General features: G+C 35.8%; 1 long non-coding RNA gene and 2 pseudogenes across 1 annotated transcript; 1 reads left to right on the forward strand and 2 right to left on the reverse strand.

Annotated features, from left to right (window-relative positions):
• Positions 1–11,317: 11,317 nt before the first annotated feature.
• LOC141570428 (short coiled-coil protein B pseudogene) lies at positions 11,318–11,483 on the forward strand (annotated as a pseudogene).
• Positions 11,484–11,913: 430 nt separating this feature from the next.
• On the reverse strand, positions 11,914–11,982 carry LOC141570966 (U4 spliceosomal RNA; annotated as a pseudogene).
• A 4,499-nt stretch (positions 11,983–16,481) lies between these two features.
• Positions 16,482–18,540, reverse strand: LOC141570429 (uncharacterized). Its single transcript, XR_012494435.1, has 3 exons — positions 18,245–18,540; positions 17,590–17,829; positions 16,482–16,964 (listed from the first exon to the last, which is right to left on the reverse strand). It is a non-coding gene; the product is annotated as an uncharacterized LOC141570429 (long non-coding RNA).
• Positions 18,541–19,426: the final 886 nt, after the last annotated feature.

The raw sequence follows: 19,426 nt of genomic DNA on the forward strand, positions 1-19,426 counted from the left end.
AATAAAAATAATATAACTAGCTGCCCACTTGGATCAAGGGTCTATCTTTTGGACACCACTGTTGACGTCTGATTTAAAAAAATAATTTACAGCACCAGTTCACTGCATTTCTGTAGACTGGATCTGGGGTGTTCACTCATCTTTTTTGGGGTGAATTATATCAACAAATGGATTCTTTTCTTCCTCACAGTTTGGATTTCTTCTCATTCTTTTTACAGGGTAATAGTTACAGTTTCTGGCTATGTTACATATGACTGCCCCTCTTCTGTGCGTATCCCAGTTACAAACAGCACGTAGCACACTTACTGTTTGTCTTCCTTTCTTAAGAGGCTGACCAATGTGCTCAGAGCCTGAGTGATTTGCTCTCTTTGACAGTATTTCTCTTATTCTTAAGCTACTGTGTGAAACACAGAACACACTCAGTCAATACCTGTTAAAACAAAAAAGGAAAGTACCCTTCCATGGTGCAAAATAGAAACAAAGATGGGGGGCATATAACTCAGACCGAGCTGGGGATGAAGGTTTGAGGGTATCAGTGATGCTGAGCATTGAAGGAAGAGTAGGAGTAAAGAAAATGGAGAAGGACACTCTAGGCCACGGGAGGCCTGGGGGCAGTGGTGAGCCTGAACTGGCTCATATAATCTTGTAAGACCTACTGTACACATCTCCTCCCCACTCCACATTCAGTGAGTTCATATGGCAGCTTGAAATCAGCTAGAGTGGGAGTACCGTATATACTATAGAAATCAGAATCACTACAAAGCAGACCTCCAACATTTTTTTTTTTTTTTTACCAGAATGATGATTGTTAAACATTTACCATACCACTGCATGAAAGCATGAGACGGACAGGAATATTACTATAGATGAAGCTAGAAAAGTATTCAAAAAATCCAATCATGAAAGAAGTTATGTGTTAAGCACAGACATCTGAATTTCTTAGCCACTGAAAGATTTTGAAAGAGAAAACACATGACATGACTTGCTCAATAACTGCTGGTTAGTTTTTCAACAATAGTTTTGCATGACCGAAGGTGGCATATTCACCCTATATTAAATGCTTGCAGTTCTAGGAAAGTTATTGCCTGTTCTAGCAAATTGATCTTAGCGAACAGCTTAGTTTAGAACTATACCAGTCCCAACCTAAGCCTGATTCCATCAGGACCAGGTGTGGCCACAATAGCAGCACCACTTCGAATCAGCGCCAGTAGCTAATATGTCCCCTATAATACAAGTCTATGTCTTCCTGCCACCTGGCACATCAGTCTCCTGAAATGTTGACATTAGCAAGCTTCCAACAAAAAGGTTATCAACTCTAGCCGTATATTTTTTTTCTTTTCTGTCTAGGTTAATTTAGGTGTGGCCCTGCCTAATAGTAGAGATATGAACTAAATGGGTTTTCATATTTCTTCTGAATATATGAATATATGTTTATTTAAGAGAGAGAGAGAAAGGGAAAAGAAGGGGAGAGGAGAGGGAAGGGGGGAGGAGAGAAAAGAGGGGGAGAGGGGAGGACAGGGGGAAGGGTAGGGGAAAGGAGAGAAAGGAAAGGGAAGGGGAAGAGGAGGAGAGGGGAGGGGCAGGGAGGAAGAGTTTTCCTCTCAGGGTTGTTGAGATGGAAACTTAGAAGAGCGAAAGCAGTAGTATTACATCTAGGTTGTGTAAAATGAAGAACTACATTGGAGCACTCTTTTCAAAGTCACTTTGTTTTTCGTTTAGGAGTTTGCTTTGATGAAACGAAGTGTTATCAGTGGACAGGCTCTCTCAAACTTCTTACTTGACATCACAGCAAATAGCCACCTTCCTTTCCCCCTAGTTTCTGATCCCTAAAAGCAGTCCACAGGGGCCGGCCCTGTGGCTCAGGCGGTTAGAGCTCCATGCTCCTAACTCCAAAGGCTGCCAGTTTGATTCCCACATGGGCCAGTGGGCTCTCAACCACAAGGTTGCTGGTTCAACTCCTCAAGTCCTGCAAGGGATAGTGGGCTGCGCCCCCTGCAACTAGAAAATGACAACTGGACCTGGAGCTGAGCTGTGCCCTCCACAACTAAGACGGAAAAGACAACAACTTGAAGCTGAATGGTACCCTCCACAACTAAGATTGAAAGGACAACAACTTGACTTGGAAAAAAGGCCTGGAAGTACACACTGTTCCCCAAAAAAGTCCTGTTCCCCTTCCCCAATAAAATCTTTAAAAAAATAATAATAATAATAAATAAATGAATAAATTTTAAAAAGCAATCCACAGACTCTTAGTTCCCTGAATCTGACTTTGTCTTATCTTGGGGTTTTTGGCTTTTCTACTGCCCTGTGCAGGGTATACTTCATATTTAAAATGATTGTTCTACTTGTTTAGACTTCTTATAGTTTACAAGGAAAATGTATAATAAAACCAGGAGTGAGAACTAATACTGCTACCCACTGTCATGGGAAAGGGGTTATGGAACAACCTAGTGAGGACAACTCAACCTACAGAACAACTCATTAAAGATGTACTTTTCTGCCCATCTTATGAAAGTGAATCACCTGTGACAAAGATGTCATAGTGCAAATGTTTGTAAATCAGAATGTAAGTACCACTGACAATAACAGTATACAGTTACCTCAAGAATTAGCAAAGAAAACTTATGATACTCAATGTTTATATTGAAACTTCATGGAATAGATTTCATTATGACGCAAAAGTCCTCCTACCCTCTAACCTGCATGAAAGAAGTCTACTTAGTGCTGTTGGCTGTGTGACTTTGGCTTCCTGCCGGGTGGAGTGTACATTGGCACCCTTGTCTTTGGGCTTATCCAGTGACTTGTTTTGGCCAGTAGGTTGTTCACAGGTATGAAACAAGCAGAAGCTTGAAATGTGCTAGTGTGGTTGGACTTACTCTTTTGCCCGCCTGCCATCCTCATGAGAAGAACATAACCTAAGTAATCTGCTGGCTCCCAAGAGGACGAGAGACATGTAGTGCTGACCTCAATTCACCTTGCAACTTGGAGCCAAGCCCAGTCTACCCTAGCCTGGATCAGGCACAGACACATGAATAAAAATAAATGATTGCTGTTTTAAGCCAAGGAGTCTGGACTGGATTTGTTACTTAGCACTATTGTGGTCATTGTTCACTGATACAAACAGTAAAGACAGAAGAAATCAATAAAAATGATGCAAACAGTCCACTAGACTGTTGCGGGTATAAATTAGAAAATTGAGTTTCTTGAAAAGAAAATTTATTACAACAATCATCAACTTTATACCTACAAAGATGACTTCATGCCTTCATATTGGCTCCCATTTTGTCATTCTCAGCCCATGCCTTGTAAGCTGAAAAGACATTCTGAAATCAAACTTTTGTAAAGTCAAATTCTTTAAATGTGAACAATTATGTCTCATAATGTGCCTGGAAGTCATACCAAAATGTTAAGAGTGTTTTCCTCTGAATGATGGTATTCAAGATATCTTAATTTATTTTTCCTTATTTTTAAATCTTCAATAATGTGGCCAATTTTTAAACATTTCATTTCAAAAAGTACAAATTTAGCCTGATTTTCAAATTATAGATTTTTGAAATGATCACTTGTTCCCCCATGGGAATTTGAGAACTAACAACAAAAAGATGCAAAGCTAACATTGCTACACTTCAATAAGTGAGGTATTTATTTTACACTCACTCTATTTTTCTCTAAACAATTTCTTTTTTTAATGAATTTCTTCAGTAAAACCCTGTTTCTAGGAGTGCATTTTGATATTGTTTATCTGATGTTGGTGGGAGGCTCTGGAATACGGATCTGTCTAACCAGGGCTCAGGAGCAGAGAATTTCTCTTCCATCTAAGCCTCCCCTATGTCCTTTCATCAAGTGGCACTTTGAGAATGTTATTATCCACCCCATGGGCAATGACAGTGGATGCTTTGATCCTCAGGCATAATGCTGCTGTAGGGAATCGGCACAGGTCACAGGGGAAGTTCAGGGCGCATCAGCAGTGTGATTAGACAGCGTAGTCTGCTTACGCAAGTGAAGGCTGAGTCAGTTTATTTAGGTTCAGCGTTCTGGTCTCCCAACAACACCCCTCACTGCAGACCTTTGCGACAATGTGCCTCATTCCTGTAAGGGTGACTCTAGGATTGCTCTCTCTTTCTACACTTCTTTCCACTTTCATTATCTTCCCTTCTTTCCTTTCCATTCGAATCTAAAATATTTTGGATTTTGTTTTGTTTTTGTTTTAATGAGAAAGTAAGGGGAAGCTCTGCTCTGCCTCAAAATACTATGTTACGTCTAGAGTCCTCTCTATTTCCTTAAGGCTTAGAACTTTAGAAACCAAAGCCAGAAAAACATTTTTCTCTATCTCTTCACATTTCTCTCAGAGGCAGTGGGCACACAGTAGTCTTAAAAGTTCTCGAAAGGATTGGGTGGGAAAGAGAGAGAAAACAGTAAAATAAATGAATGATGCTATAGCTGTGGGGGAGGGGGAGGTAGATAGAGATATGTGTTTAATAAATTAGTGGGCATGTTATCCACTCATAATAATTTTTCTGCACTAGTTTTTAAAAGATAGTATTTAGCTTTCTTCTTCTACAAAGGTCTAACTTTCTATCCACTAGTTTACTATTTCGTCAGCTGGAAAGGGACAAGGGACTGCTGAAATTAACTATCTTGAAAAACTCGTAGCCAACAAATTTCAGCAAACGTCACACCCGTACCTTTTACTGCAGCTTTAACTAATCAAAGCACCTACCCTCTTGTGCAGTATCATGTCTTCATGACTCTGGTTTTCTTCCTAGATTCTTCCTCTTACAGCTTTCCTCCCTCTGAAACATTTTCACGGTAGCCTCTCTCTCCCTTTTCTATGATGGAGAAATCCCCATTTTCAGTTTCTCTATTGAAAGTCCCTTCTTCCTTGTCTTAACCAAAATGCAGCTTTTTTTGGAAAGACACCACAAGCCTTACTGCGGCACCTAAAAATTCCCTATACTCCAAGCCCAAATCCTTTCCCTTTCCCTATTGCTTTCAGATTCACATTGTTTAACACTCATCTAGAAAGTCCAGTTTCTTTGGCTTGTTCTGTCTTTTCATACAATGTAATGTTTACTACTTTTATTTAATCAATGATTGCAGTTGTGTCAGACATTTTGAGAAAAACAGTATCTTTTGATGTCCTACCCATCACCTAATCAGGAATTCTTAGCAGACAGATTTTAATATATGTCTATGCTCAAGCTTTTCTCACATACTAGTTCTTTACCTTTACACATTCTCTTTCTTAGCACCAATTTTTAAGAAATAATTTTTTTCCTGAATATTATTTGCCTTTTGTGAGCTACCTCATATACCATCTGAAAGCCTGATCAAAATAGTCATATTTACGAGTACTTGTATTTTGGCTTGTTTGCTGAAGGAGGAGTTAACAGGAAAGTCTCCAAGTGTCTTGCCAACGAAAACATTCTCCTAGTTAAATTTATCTAGAGTTCTCCATCAAAGCATAAAATATTTTACAAAGAAATGTGCCAACCAAATAATGTCCATGCAGTTGATATAGTTAACCAATTTCACTAAGCACAAATCTATAAGGTTGGAATGAATATAATACATTTTGAAAGAGATGGTCTCTGGAATTAAATAAAAGAGAGCACTTCTGTCACGCAAATATGCATATATATAAGCATGGAATAGAGACTAAGAACAGAACTGAAAGAGAGGTTCTTACACTTGAGGTAGTGAAATTGCAGCAGTTTCTTTGTAGAGGAAGCAAAGGCCCTTCCACATCAAGAGCAAAGATCCATGTATTCAATGAGGACACATGATCCAAACTTTGAAGAGCTTGGAATTAATTTGCAATAAGCTTACCAGCTGTCCATTTACCTCGTCTCAACGATCAAATTTACAGTGACAGCTGTGAATTAAATCTGTCCATACTGATCTGGTAATATCGTTAATCATGTCCATTGAATGAAGATTTGGTTGCAGAATTCTAGGTTGATGTTTACTTTCTCTCACAATTTGGAGGATATTATTTCAGTATTGCCTGTTCTTATTGCAGATGTGGAGAAATCAGCAATAATCTAGGTGTCTTTCACTGCGTGTAATCTGCCTTTCCTTTCTGGTAGAATCCAAGATACTCTTTTTGTCTTTAATATCTTGCAGTCTTACTATGCTTACTATCTAGGTATGCGTTTATTCTTATTGAGTTTGCTCAGAGCTTACAGTACTTCCTCTATCTGAAAGGCCAACGTATGAAAATGTTACTCCAAAATATATTTATTTTTTTAATTTAAAAAATTATTTGGAAATAATTTCAAACTTACAGAAAAGTTTGAAATTAAGAAAATTTTTAAAAATGGTATGGATAATATTCATATACCCTTTACCCTGATTGTCAATATTGTTATTTTACCAACTTTTGCTTATAATTTGTTCTCCTTTTCTTTCAATATATAATCAGTCCTTAGACTGACCCATGTCTTATAGCAACTTGCTACATAATGCTTGGTTTTGTGCCTGGTGGAAGCAGGGGATTAGTTTCTATTATTTTAATTCAGCTATGTATTTTTAAAAATCCTCAATCATATTTTATCTATTATTTCTATATCTTTGGAATGAGAGTAGGTTTTTCCATGTTAATAAAAATTCCAACCATCAACTTCTCAATGTAAACAAAAACTATTTTGCAGTAATTATAGAAAACATTACACAGGTTGAAAACAGTTATTATTTTTCTTTTGTTTACTTTGTTATCATTATTACTATTTAATTTATGAGAGAAGAATCTGTAATCCAGAAAGAGCAGAAAAGAAGAGAGATTTGAAATTTTTTTTCCTGTTGCTCCCTATATACTGGGAAAGGATCTTATACATCCTGTAGTTTGCTAGGGTTGCTATCACAAATACCACAGATGGGGTGACTTAAGCAACAGAATTTACTTTCTCACAGTTCTGGAGGCTGGGAAGTCCTAGATAAAGGCATTAGCAAGGTTGATTTTATTCTGAGGTCTCTCTACCTTGACTTGTAAATGACTATCTTCTCCCTTTGTCCTCACATGGTCTTTTCTTTGTGTGCATGTGTATGTGTTGAACTTTCCTCTTCTAATAAGGACACCAGTCCTATCAGATTAGGGTCCACCCATATGACCTCATTTTCATTAATTACATCTTTAAAGTCCCTATCTCCAAATACAGTCACATTCTGAGGTACTGGGGTTAGTATTTTAATACACAAATTTGGGGGAAGATACAATTCAGCCTGGAACATACTTTATACCATATAACATATTAAATTTATGTATGTATAGAGAGGGTGCCAAAAAAATGTATACACTTTTTAAGAAAGGAAAGAAAACTATATTAAAATTAATACTGATGGTAACCACTTTGAGCAACTCTTATAATTGCAGAAGTCAAACATGACTTGTATTCATTTTTTGTTATTGGTATATATTGAGTACTACAATTTTAATACAGTTTTTTTTTTCTTTCTTAAAATGTGTATACATTTTTTTGGCAGCCTCTGTATATATATCCCTTGATTAACTTTTTCACTGTAGTGATAATTGAAGGAAAGCTTCAGGTGACTATCCCTTTTGAAAGAGTATGAATTCTGTCTGCCCTTAACCTAATAATGAAGTAGAAAGAAATTAATTTAAGGAACAATGTGAAACAATTATAAGTCAAGATTTCAGTGTGATGTCATCACTTTTTTTTGGGCTCAAATATTAGAATATGTGGTGGCATGCCCATACTGAGATAGAATCATAAACAAAGTTCAAAGCCATTTATATTGGTTCACCTCATACCTCTAATATTCGCCTAGAACTCAGTTGGAGAACGAGCTAAAAACCCGACTTTTCTGTATCTATCAGCTTAGTTGCACAGAACCTGACCTTAACATTGAATTTCCGTTCTTTAATACCTTGTTTCCAAATCTGAGGCTCACACTCAATTTTTCCTTGTTAAAAAATCAATTTGATACTTTTTTAAAAAATCATAAGATATGAGTAGAAATCTCAGGAAAAAAATAGCTGTCAAGGAAAAGTAAAACCATTCATTTAGTCTGTTGTTTATAAACAAACATGATATGCTTCATTACTAACACAACTTCTTGGGGGTTATACGGATATTCTTTTGTAAATACCCCTCAGTCTTTCATAATATATATAGTTTACCTTTCCAAGTAAACTATAAGTTCTCAGAGGAAAGGTCTGTAATTCCTAATTTTTTTACTCCCATATGGTAACTAGTAAGCACGTGAAATTTGATGAATGTTTATAACAATTATCACAGAAAAAATAATTCTTTTAGTAAATATTTCCACCATTTTCTAATTTCCAGGGCTATATTATGCTCTGGGGAATCCAGAGATTAATGCATTCCTTACCCTACAGTCTTGGGAAGAGACATGAAAAAACAAGTGTTGTACAATGATGCAGACATTGTAATATAAATCACAACAGGAAATAGTTACTGCGGAGACAGTGTGCTCAGGCTCAGATTCAAGTCGCCTAGATTTAAATTTTGGCCTCACTACTTACTTCTTTTAGAACTTCAGGCAAATTACTGAAAATCTTTAAAACCACAGTTTCCTCATCCTTAAAACAGAAATGCTAAATAGTACTTATCTCATAGGATTGGTATGAGAGTTAAAAAGAATTCTACATCGATTAAACTTCCCCAGTGCCTTACATTGCCAATGTTAGTGGTTGCTCAACAATCAAATGGGAGAAAAGCAATTTATCTCCGAAGAAAATTTCCCATAGGTGGTCTGGGAAAATTTCCCATAGGGAGGTCTGGGAAATTCCAAACCTTGAAATATTAATGGAAAAGAACAGGAAGTTTCTTTACAAAAACTGTTTTAAAATCTTTCTAAATAGCAAGAAATTCCACAATCATTGCTAAAAAATAAAAAAATTGAAAAACAAAAGATTAGAATCACATGCAGCAGGTACAGAGGTCATTTTTTAAACTTACAAATTATCAAGAAAACAGTGAAGAACCCAGTACAAAAGGGTAGATGATATGGACAAGTATTACATAGAAAAAGAGCAGCAACAAGAGAAAGAGAAACAGATTACCAATGAATATGTGAAAACATGCTCAATCTCATTAATAATGCAAGGAATTCAAATCCAAACAGCATCGGACTACCATTTTCCAAGTAATAAATTGGAAACAGTTATATTTGATAAAATCTGGTGTTGTTGACAGCTTGAGAATAAGGGCAATGCTCACACACTCTTAGAGAGTGCGTACACTAACTGTATCTTTTTGGTATACAATTTAGTGGCCTCTATCAAAATTAGCAGTGTATATGCTCCTTGACAGAGCAAACCTGATGATATATTTGCAATAATATGTGTGTAAAGATGTTCAGTGCAGTGTTGTTTGCAAGGGCAAATTGGAAACTAACCATTAATAAGAGACTAGGTAAATAAACAGTAGCACATCTGTACGATGAACTATCAGTAACTAGGCATGGGATAGAGATATGCTGCTATGGAAAGAGCTCTAAGACATATTATTAAATGATAAAACCAGGGTTCATGAATGAATAGTATGTATACTAGTACACTACTTTTCCACAAAAGAAATGTGACACATAGAAGGATGAACAAGAAATTATTAATAACACCTATGTCTGGGAAATAAAACTGTAGGTAGGGGAAAGGAAGACATTTATTTTTCATTTTAAACCCAATGAGCTATTTAAATCTAATGGCATGGAATTTGTTATTTTTATAGTAAAACAAATAATTAAATAAACAAACATTTTTTAAGTACTTGGGCTATAAATTAAACATTATCAATATAATACAGCTCTAAATGGAGCTGAGATTAGACTATAGGAACCTCATATGGCACAACTTTTAACTAAACTACACCTTTTTTTTAATTTATTTTTTAAATTTATTGGGGTGACAATTGTTAGTAAAATTACATAGATTTCAGGTGTACAATTCTGTATTACATCATCTATAAATCCCATTGTGTGTTCACCACCCAGAGTCAGTTCTCCTTCCATCACCATATATTTGATAAACTACCCCTTTAGTATCCCAACTCTTTTGGAGAACATTTAAAGTTTCATTTTTTAGACTTTAAGTAATTCTTTGGTATCTATTTCGTTCTTTTCCTGCACTGGGATTAGCAGTATCAGACCTTCAAACTGCTCATTCTTCTCACTGGCAGGTTAAATGCTCCATTTAAAAAAATAATTAAATTAGTTTTGCAGGGTGTATTTCATAGGGCTTTTGTACTATAGCTGGTTCTTTTTGTATGCTTAATCTCCGTCCGCTTAGAATGGTTAGTCCTGATAGACCTCTTTCTTCAATATTCATCTCAGTTCTTTGGCTGTTGGCTTTTTGGCTTACAATCAAAAATCAATTTCTGATTTGTTTTGCCCTAGAGAAGCTCAGTGAAAGTTATAGCAACCTGAAGAAGATATTAATTACAAATACAAACCTTGCAAAAACCCTAATATAGAGGCATTAACCCAAAGACACTTAACAGCAGTTGATGTGTCCATTCATTGCTTTTAAAACCAGTTATTTTTCTTTTGAATTGCACTACCTTTAATTCCGTAAATTGAATGTTATATAGCACCAGACAAACTGCTGTGAGTAATTATAATACTCACTGCTGAGTGATGTGACTTCTTCAAGCTAGGCTTCTTAGGGAAATTGCATGATTAGGTCCCTAGCTTCCTTGGTTTCTTCGGGGAATCATGTAGGCCCTCCAGGGAGCTAATACATGTTTAATTATTTACAGGTTCACATGAGACCCCCTTATAGGTATAAGCACGTTAGTAGCTAAACAACAGTAACACGAAGTGTGTCTGACACAGAGGAAAGAAGCAGTAGAAGCTAATGCAAACACAGGTGGTGCCATCTTTCTGCAGCTCTCTCTCTCTCTCTCTCTCTCTCTCTCTCTCTCTCTCTCTCTCTCTCTCTCTCTGTCAGTATTTGGCTGACAATTGTAGACCATCGTGCATGTGTGCAATTACATATGTTAGACCCATCCTGAAATTGGAGGGGCCTTCTAAATTTCTACATAGGAACCTGAGAAACAAATTTTATGTAGAACATACTTTGGTATCTTGTAGTTGAGAGCCAAATTTATTTAAGGGAAATCATCTTCTTGTTTTACAGTGGTGTTTAAAATTATGAAAATATAATGCCTCCATAATGTAAAATATTTAGATGCATATACTATAAATGTAAATAAAGAAAAATGTTTTCTTCCAGCCTGAGGCATCCTCCCCATCCCCCCCGCCCCTCCTGGCCCTTCAAACAACAGACCAGTCATCAAGGATTTTGCATCCACGGGCCAAACGTTTGTTACACAAGATGATCAATGCTGGCATGGAAGATCTCTCTGCAAGAGTAGATGCTGTTAAGAAAGGAAAATCTAAAGCTAAAATCAGAAAACCAAGTTCTTGGACAATATACAGAAAACCTCATGTCAGCTTCTAGCAGTTTTTAAACAATTGACACAGAAAGCAAAAGAAAGTAAGAGATTGATATCCCTTCTGTCTCACAGAATTGCTGCTGATCCTTTTTCTTTTTAAAAAACTTGGATGGATTCCAGAAGTCATAGTATTTTTGTTTGTGGCTTCACTGAGTGTTTATGAAGATAATGTCATATCTAGGCAAAATTAAGAGCATAACAGAAGACTTCCATGAGTTTGTGTATTATGTTAGTCTATGAAAATGTGAAAATGTATTGCACAGACTTTATAATTAGAAATGCATATATTCGTGAAACTTGATAATGAATGTTTTATCGAATTTGCTCCGATTTATAGGTTGAGCACTATCTTTTATTATAGACATAGTAGGAGATACAAGAAAATAACTACTATGCTGTGAAAAAGGGATCAAAATCATGACTGAATGAAAAGCTTTGTGTTCTGTCCACCATCTTGTACCTTTTCTCTATTTGCTTCTTCAATTAGCAATAATCGCGCCTCGGATAAACCTCATTAGCCACGATACTGTCACTGTGCAACACTCCCATTTGCTTCTTCTTTCCTATTTCCTTCCCCTGAAGGAAAAAAAAAATGATTTCACATTTGACAAACTAATTTCAATACTTAATAATCTGTGAGAGTAACCTGAACTCTAAGTGTTTAAACTTAACCAAAATAAGATAAGTTCTCAGCAAGGGATTGTTATTTGTTATACAGTCATGTGCCCACATAATAACCTTTTAGTCAATGACCGACTGCAGATATGACAGGTGATAGACCATATAGCCTAGACTGTACCATCTATGTTTGTGTAAGTGCACTCTGTGATGTTTGCACAACAACAAAATCGCCTAATCACACCTTTCTCAGAATGTATTCTCATCGTTAAGTGGTGCATGATAGTATTTAGTAATAAGATAGGATTGTTTGTTTCTCTTAAATCAATTGAAAACACAGGCTATAAAAATGAAGATTTTTCCTTGAAAATGAAATGTCCAATTGGGAAAATTTGTTGTTGAAAACGTCCTTTTACAAAAAATAACTTGGTATCTGAAAAGATGAGCTCTGGTTGAAATATAATTTTTTTTTTTTTTTTTTTAAATTTTGAGAAGAAATAGAAATAGGATGGAAAAATGGGACTAGATTGGTAATCATTAGTAACCAATTCCGGCTGATTTTACTACAGATTCGTGTTATCTCTGGTACAGATTAGATCTTTGGGGAATATATATGAAAGTGGATTAAGTTTGACTAACCTAAGTAAACCATATCTAGAAGAGAAGAGTTACAAAACATTTGGCCTCAAAGTATATTTATAGTACCCAGGAGATCAATTTTTGCAAAATCCCTTGAGTGTATTAGTATCTGAATCATGATTATAATGGGAGAGTTTTACATGTCTACTAACTGATAATATTCTCAGTATTTTATACCTGATTCTCAGTATTTTATATCACTATATCACAGTATTTTATATCACTATCACTATATCACAGTATTTTATATCACTACTTCTCCCAGAATTTTCTATAAACCCAACTACTCAGTTTGCAGAGTTTCAGTCATTCTTCAACAATTTTTAAAAATTTAGCTTGTAGATTCCATTTGCTAAGGGAATTAACATTAGAAGTAATGCTAAAATGTTAAATAGGAAAAGAGATTCACTAATATAGCTTATAGTTATTAGATTTGGTCTACTTTTAATCATGGAATAATATATGTTTGTATTGGTGTACTATTCAATGAATGACTTTTGCTATATGAGTATATAATAGTCATACTGCAAAACATTTTGCATCCCTCTTGCGACCTGATTTACAAACCTTTAAAATTGTGATGCAATTTTGCTTTGTTGTCTAATAAAAAGGTGTTTCAGAAAAAAAAGTTTTTCTTTCCAACTCCTGCACCTATTTTTTTCCTTCACACTTTAAGGGAAATAGTTTAGTGTGAAGGCCTCCAAACTACATGTGGTGGTGGTGGTGGTGGTGTGTGTGTGTGAGATATGTTAAAAAAAAAAAAAAAAAAAAAAAAAAAAAAAAAAATATATATATATATATATATATATATATATATATATATATATATATATAATACAATACACACATATGTACCCAAACAAATGGAATATCCTAGCCACATGGGTCTGAAAATTACTAAAAATAAATTTGGACTGGGACAAATGGGCACAAGTGAGATTCAAAACTATCCAGTTGAAAGCAACCGCATTTTGTCAGATCAGCAAAAGTCGGGGCCTCCAGGCTCTGCTCCCCTGATTTCTTAATGTCAAAGTTCATTGGAATGGAAATACATGTGATGGACACTGTCAGAAATACATACAGTGGCCTCCCAAGCATTTAATATTCCCCCCACACACACACTCCTCACTAGAAAATGAATTTCTCAGCCATGACAATGTTTTCGTGGGATGACCCCATGCCCAATTCTTAGTCATGGTAATTGGTGTGGGAAGGAGCATATGCCTTTAGGTAATTAAATCAGAAGGGAGCATAGCTTTCATTCAATGATTAAGGGGAAAAGCCTCTCCAAATGTGACAGAAGTGTGAGATATTAGGAACTGTCAATTGTTTTGTGATGACATGGAATTTCAAACCTTAGAGTAAAACTGAGACCTAATGAATAAAAGTGGATTTCAAGAGAAGACAAGAAGCATTTACTTTCTTTCTTTGCTAAATCTTGGCATTAAACTATCCTTGATAGAGTCTTCACTATTATCCAAATTCTTTTGATTATCTGGGATAGTTTGAGTTATGCTTTCTGTTACTTGCAACCAAAATTATCTGAATAAATCAGCACTAAAATGTTAGATCATAATTAATCAATACCAGTATTTGCCAGGGTGTTTAGGGTAATACTTCCTTGCTAACTTCTGAGCAAGTAAAACAGTTCCTGATTAAATTCCTTTGGAAAATATAGAGCTCTGTATTTTATACTTTCAGAGATTTCCAAAGCATAGAAAATATTAAACATGTCAAGAAGTAAAAAACAAAACAAAATAAAACAAAACAAAAAACCCTAATTATGATTATACCGATATAGTTTTCATGTTTTTTAACTACATATTTCTTTTTTTTTTCATGTAATATCTATTGAAAACCTGAAAAAGAGATGTTTCCTAGAATTGAAAAATACTGTTCCATATTTTCAGTATATTTCTATGTTCCACTTTTTCCACAAGATTAGAATCAACACTTTTTACCTGGATGTTTGGACCCAAACAATCCAGACCTTTTAGAAGGCTAGTTTATTACTTGTTGCGTTTTTATCTAAAGTATTTTCTAGTGAGTCAAAAACATAAGGTCTATCCAGTTACATTTTCAAGAACAGACAGACTTAAGAAACTGTTGTTTTTTTCCTCAATTCAATTGGTTGAATTGTGTTCATTTTACCTGATGTGATGTAAATTATATCTTAACTTAAAAAGGCAAATGTTTGCTAAGCATCTGTTATATTCATAGACACTGTACCTTGGATGTTTAAAAATATAAACCACAGGTAACTAACATGCCTGACTTGAACAGTAAATAAATTTATCACAGAAATATTGGGGAGCTCGTGGAACTGTTGAAAAGTTTGGACAAGCAGACTCAAAGATAATAGCCTGGAAATGTGACCCAAATGAAACTGTAGAACTTGTCTAGAGAAGAAACCACTGCAACCACCACTAAAAATGAATGCTACAGCTTGCAGACGGGAGCAATTGTTCCTGTTGCTCAAGTCTGGGCCAACTGTTAAACCACCATCACCACTCCCACTTGTGCACTGCACGACAGACACTTTCGCAGCTGCTGTATTGCCTCCACTAGAAACAGAGAAAACTTAACTGAATCGCTTTTCTCTTTTATGAATTTGTAAGTCAAAATTCAGCATAGGCAAGCAGACTGGCAGAACCTAAATCATATGCTTGTACCCTAGCTGCAAAGGAGGCTAAGAAAGCAAGCATTTGGCATTTTAGTTTCTAAAGCACGAGGTGGTTTTTGGCTCCAATCAAGACTGATAGGCAGAGGACTTCCTCAAACATAGGAATACACTTCAACTAATAATAAATAGCCATGCTTTGATTTGCTCAATATCAGCATAAACTTGTATTTTTTTCAATTAAACACAAAACACTCATGTTTCTTCCTGAAACAGACTGCAAGTATTTCTCCAACAAGTGAACACTTACTGACCCTCTCTTTGTCAAGGAAACCATTTAAAACTCTCATCAGTCAACGGCATCTACTCTGGGGGGTGTCCATTCCTCTTCTAAGTCTATCACTACACTTTCTTGATATTTGGTCATGCAACATTTCCAAACTAAGTTAACTGCCTCCAGTGTATCCTATATGAAAAAGAGGGAGACTAGGAGAGGAAAGAAGAGGGGAAAATTGTTAAGATATATAAATATGTGCAAGGCAATTCAAGAAAGTCATGTGGGTGGAAGTTAAGGCTCTGGTTTCTGTGAATGGTCACCAAGCCGTATTGGCACCTATGACAGGCTCCCTTAGCTAACACCTCTGCTGGCCAGAATTTTACATTGTAACATGGCCAGATCTTCATTCCTGACAGAAATGACCTTCTTGATCTACTTGCATAAGCTTTCTGTGGTCACTATTAATTTATTTTATTTAATAAAAGTAATAGACATTTTTCAGAGTAGTTTTAGGTTTACAGAAACATTGAATAGAAAGTATAGAGAATTCCCACATATTCCTTTTTGTCCACCCCCACCCCCTCAGGTTCCCCAATTTTCAGCATCTTGCATTGGTGTATCACACTTGTTAAAATTAATGAACCAATATCAATACATTATTATGAACTAAAGTCCGTAGTTTACATTAGGGTTCATTCTTTGTGTTGTACACATCTGTGAGTTTTACCAAATGTAAAACATCATGTATCTACCATTACAGAGTCACTCAAAACAGTTTCAGTGCCCTAAAAAGTCCTTGTACTTTACTTATTCATTCCTCTCCCCCCAATTCCTGGCAAACACTGATGTTTTACTATCTCTCTAGTTTCCAGAATGTCATATAGTTGGAATAGTACAGTATATAGCTTTTTCAAACTGGCTTCTTTCGCTTAGCAAAATGTGTTTCCTCCTTGTCTTTTGTGGCTTGATAACCCTTTTTTAAAAAAAATCACTGAATTACACCCCACTGTACGGATGTACCACTGTTTATTTATCCATCCACCTACTGAAAGATATCTTGCTCGCTTCCAAGTTTTGGCAATTCATCTCCACTAGTTTTTACTGCAGGCGTGGCAGAATTAGGAACCATCCAAGGGGATCTCCTGGGTTCTTTCCATTTTTCTCAGAAATTACAGCTTAAATTCCCCTCTAAAGTTAAGTTTTATTACCCTAGCCAACAATATAACCACTTCTTAAATTTTTGTTTGTTTCTCCAGAGGCATGATGAGTCCTAAAGGGCTACATACCAGTCTCTCATCCTCAGATTCAATGGACTATGGCTGTGGATCTTCCCTTGGGCACTAATTCAGCAAGCCTAGAATCTTCAGCAAGCCTAGTTTAAAAAGAATCAGTAGTTGTTATGGTGACAGGTGTCATTCTGACATTTGTAACACATACCACATCCTCTAGCATCAGCCCAATCTTGCAAGCCATTGTCTTTCAGCTGGTACTGAATTGAGTCTTTAATAGAATATTCACCATTCTGTAATAATAGTTATTTTTGGGTGATAGAGTAAATGATGAAACAGGCCACGTCCAATGATATTTACTCTTTTGTTATAAAGTGAGTTTCTTGCATCCAAACAATATAGAATCAGATACCATGGCACTATTCATATTAAACACAAATGTTCTCATACTCTAGCCCAATGCTTCATGCACATATTTGTTCCCAAAAACTCATTGTCACCAATTCTCCAATCTTCCTTCCAAGTCCCTAATCATTTAGCCAAATTATTAGTCATCACACATAAATCAACAATACCCCTCCTTGCAAGAATAGTGCACAACCAAACACATAACCTGAAGTTTTTTAAAATTGCATTTAAGTGGGCTATAATGCCTAAGCAATCTACTTTTGGCTGGTGATGATATATTATGCAGTGACTTCTGTAAATTAGGCTCTATTTCTTTCTCATTGATTCATAAGGAACTTACCATAGTCATAGGGACCTTACCAGGAAGACACAGGTGAGGATTAAAGAGGAGCAGCAGTGCAGAGAGTAAGGTCATGCAGTTTACTGTGTCTTCAGGATTTATTTGGCTCAACTCCACATATATTATTTCCACCTGCTGATGGAGTAGACTAGTTAATTGGGTAGCACTCTATTCATCAGAAGAAGTTCATGTTGTCATGTTTGTTCCATTGATAGGACTTCATTCTCTCCAATGGACCAAGATCAAATCAAGAGTTGTTTCTTTTAAAAAAGAAAAAAAAGTGTTACTTTGCCAAAAATAGAAGCATTTGCTCTAAATTCTGTGAACTTCTGAGGGGTACCCTAGACCCTTAGCATAAAGAAAATACTTGATTTATATTTCTAATAAAGTGTGTTAGAAGATTGCATTACGCGAACAAAGACAACCATCATGTATTAAATCAATGGGAATGTCAATAGAAAAGCTCAGAATGGAAATTAACATAGTATAATTATAAGGCAAGACAAAATGGGCTACTCAGAATGAAGCTAACATAATAAGAATGAATTATTGAAAAATAAAGATAAATTTATACCTTATAATAGATAATTAATTATGTTAGATTATCGCAGTTAGGTTGTACTTGGTTAAAAACAATAGAAAACTTTATTAATATAGCAATATTAGATTACTTACCAAGAAATTTTAAGGTAGTTGGTCCCAGGGTTGGTTTGGTGGCTCAGTGGTATCTTAAAAAACTACTTTCTTTTCACCTTTTAACTCTGCCTTCCTTGGGGTATAGAATTTCATCATCGGGCTCATCACTTCACAGTTGTGAATAAATAGCTGCTTCAGCTCTTGATAGCCCAAACTTACCCGAAAGTTTCCGATGTAGGAAGGTAGAGAAAGAGGCAAAAAGGTTTTCTCCTTTTTTATTAAGGGTGAAATCTTTCCCAGAAGTCCTCAACATATTTCTTTCTATCTTAGAGGTCAGAAATAGATCACAGACTTGCCTGAAACAATCACAAGCAAAGGGGAAATGATACTACATTATTGACTCAGACTTTTTCATGATTCATCAATTGAGACCAAGGTCTAAAACAATAAGAGATATGTTATCAAGGAAGAACAGGAAATTTCTGTTGAATAAACAGCAAGAGATTTTGCCTCAGTTACATTTTTTGTGGATACAGTATTCCTTATAACCACCTGAAAATGGAGAGGGTCCCCTCTGTTCTCTAGCTCTACAATCTGTTTAATGAGTTTGATATTATAATCTGAAATATTTAATTCATGTCTTTTCTAAAAATTGGACTGATTGAAGACAAATATTTCTATAATATAGCCACCATGAGCTAATCTGTTACTAGTCCCCAAATCTTGCAGATATGGACAAAATGAAAGCATAAACTGATCTGGAAATTGAGTATGTATGAAAAAGTTAGAAGATCATGATAAATACCTCTGCTCACCTCTGATCTTACAAAAATAATCACACACAAACACCAGAACACCATATATACAGGAAATACTACATTAAGGAACATGTAAGAAATACATATATCCCATTCAAAATTCTGAAATGATGTGAGGACCTTGTAATGGTCAGGGTTTTTTTTAGAGAAACTGAACCAGTAGGATATATCCATAATATGGAATTGGCTCACTTGATTATGGAGTATGGAGGCTGGCAATTTCCAAGATCTGCAGGGTGAGACCCAGGAGCGCTAAGGTATAGTTTCAGTTCAAAGGCCTGCAGGCCGGAGAACAGGAAGAGCTGATGTTTCAGTTCAAGCCTGAAGGCAGGAAAAAGCTGATGGCCCAGTTCAGACGCAGTCAGGTCGTAGAATGCAGTCAGGCAGTAAGAGAAGAAGAATC

This window comes from Rhinolophus sinicus, linkage group LG03 (assembly GCF_036562045.2).
Source record: "Rhinolophus sinicus isolate RSC01 linkage group LG03, ASM3656204v1, whole genome shotgun sequence".
Taxonomy (NCBI): domain Eukaryota; kingdom Metazoa; phylum Chordata; class Mammalia; order Chiroptera; family Rhinolophidae; genus Rhinolophus; species Rhinolophus sinicus.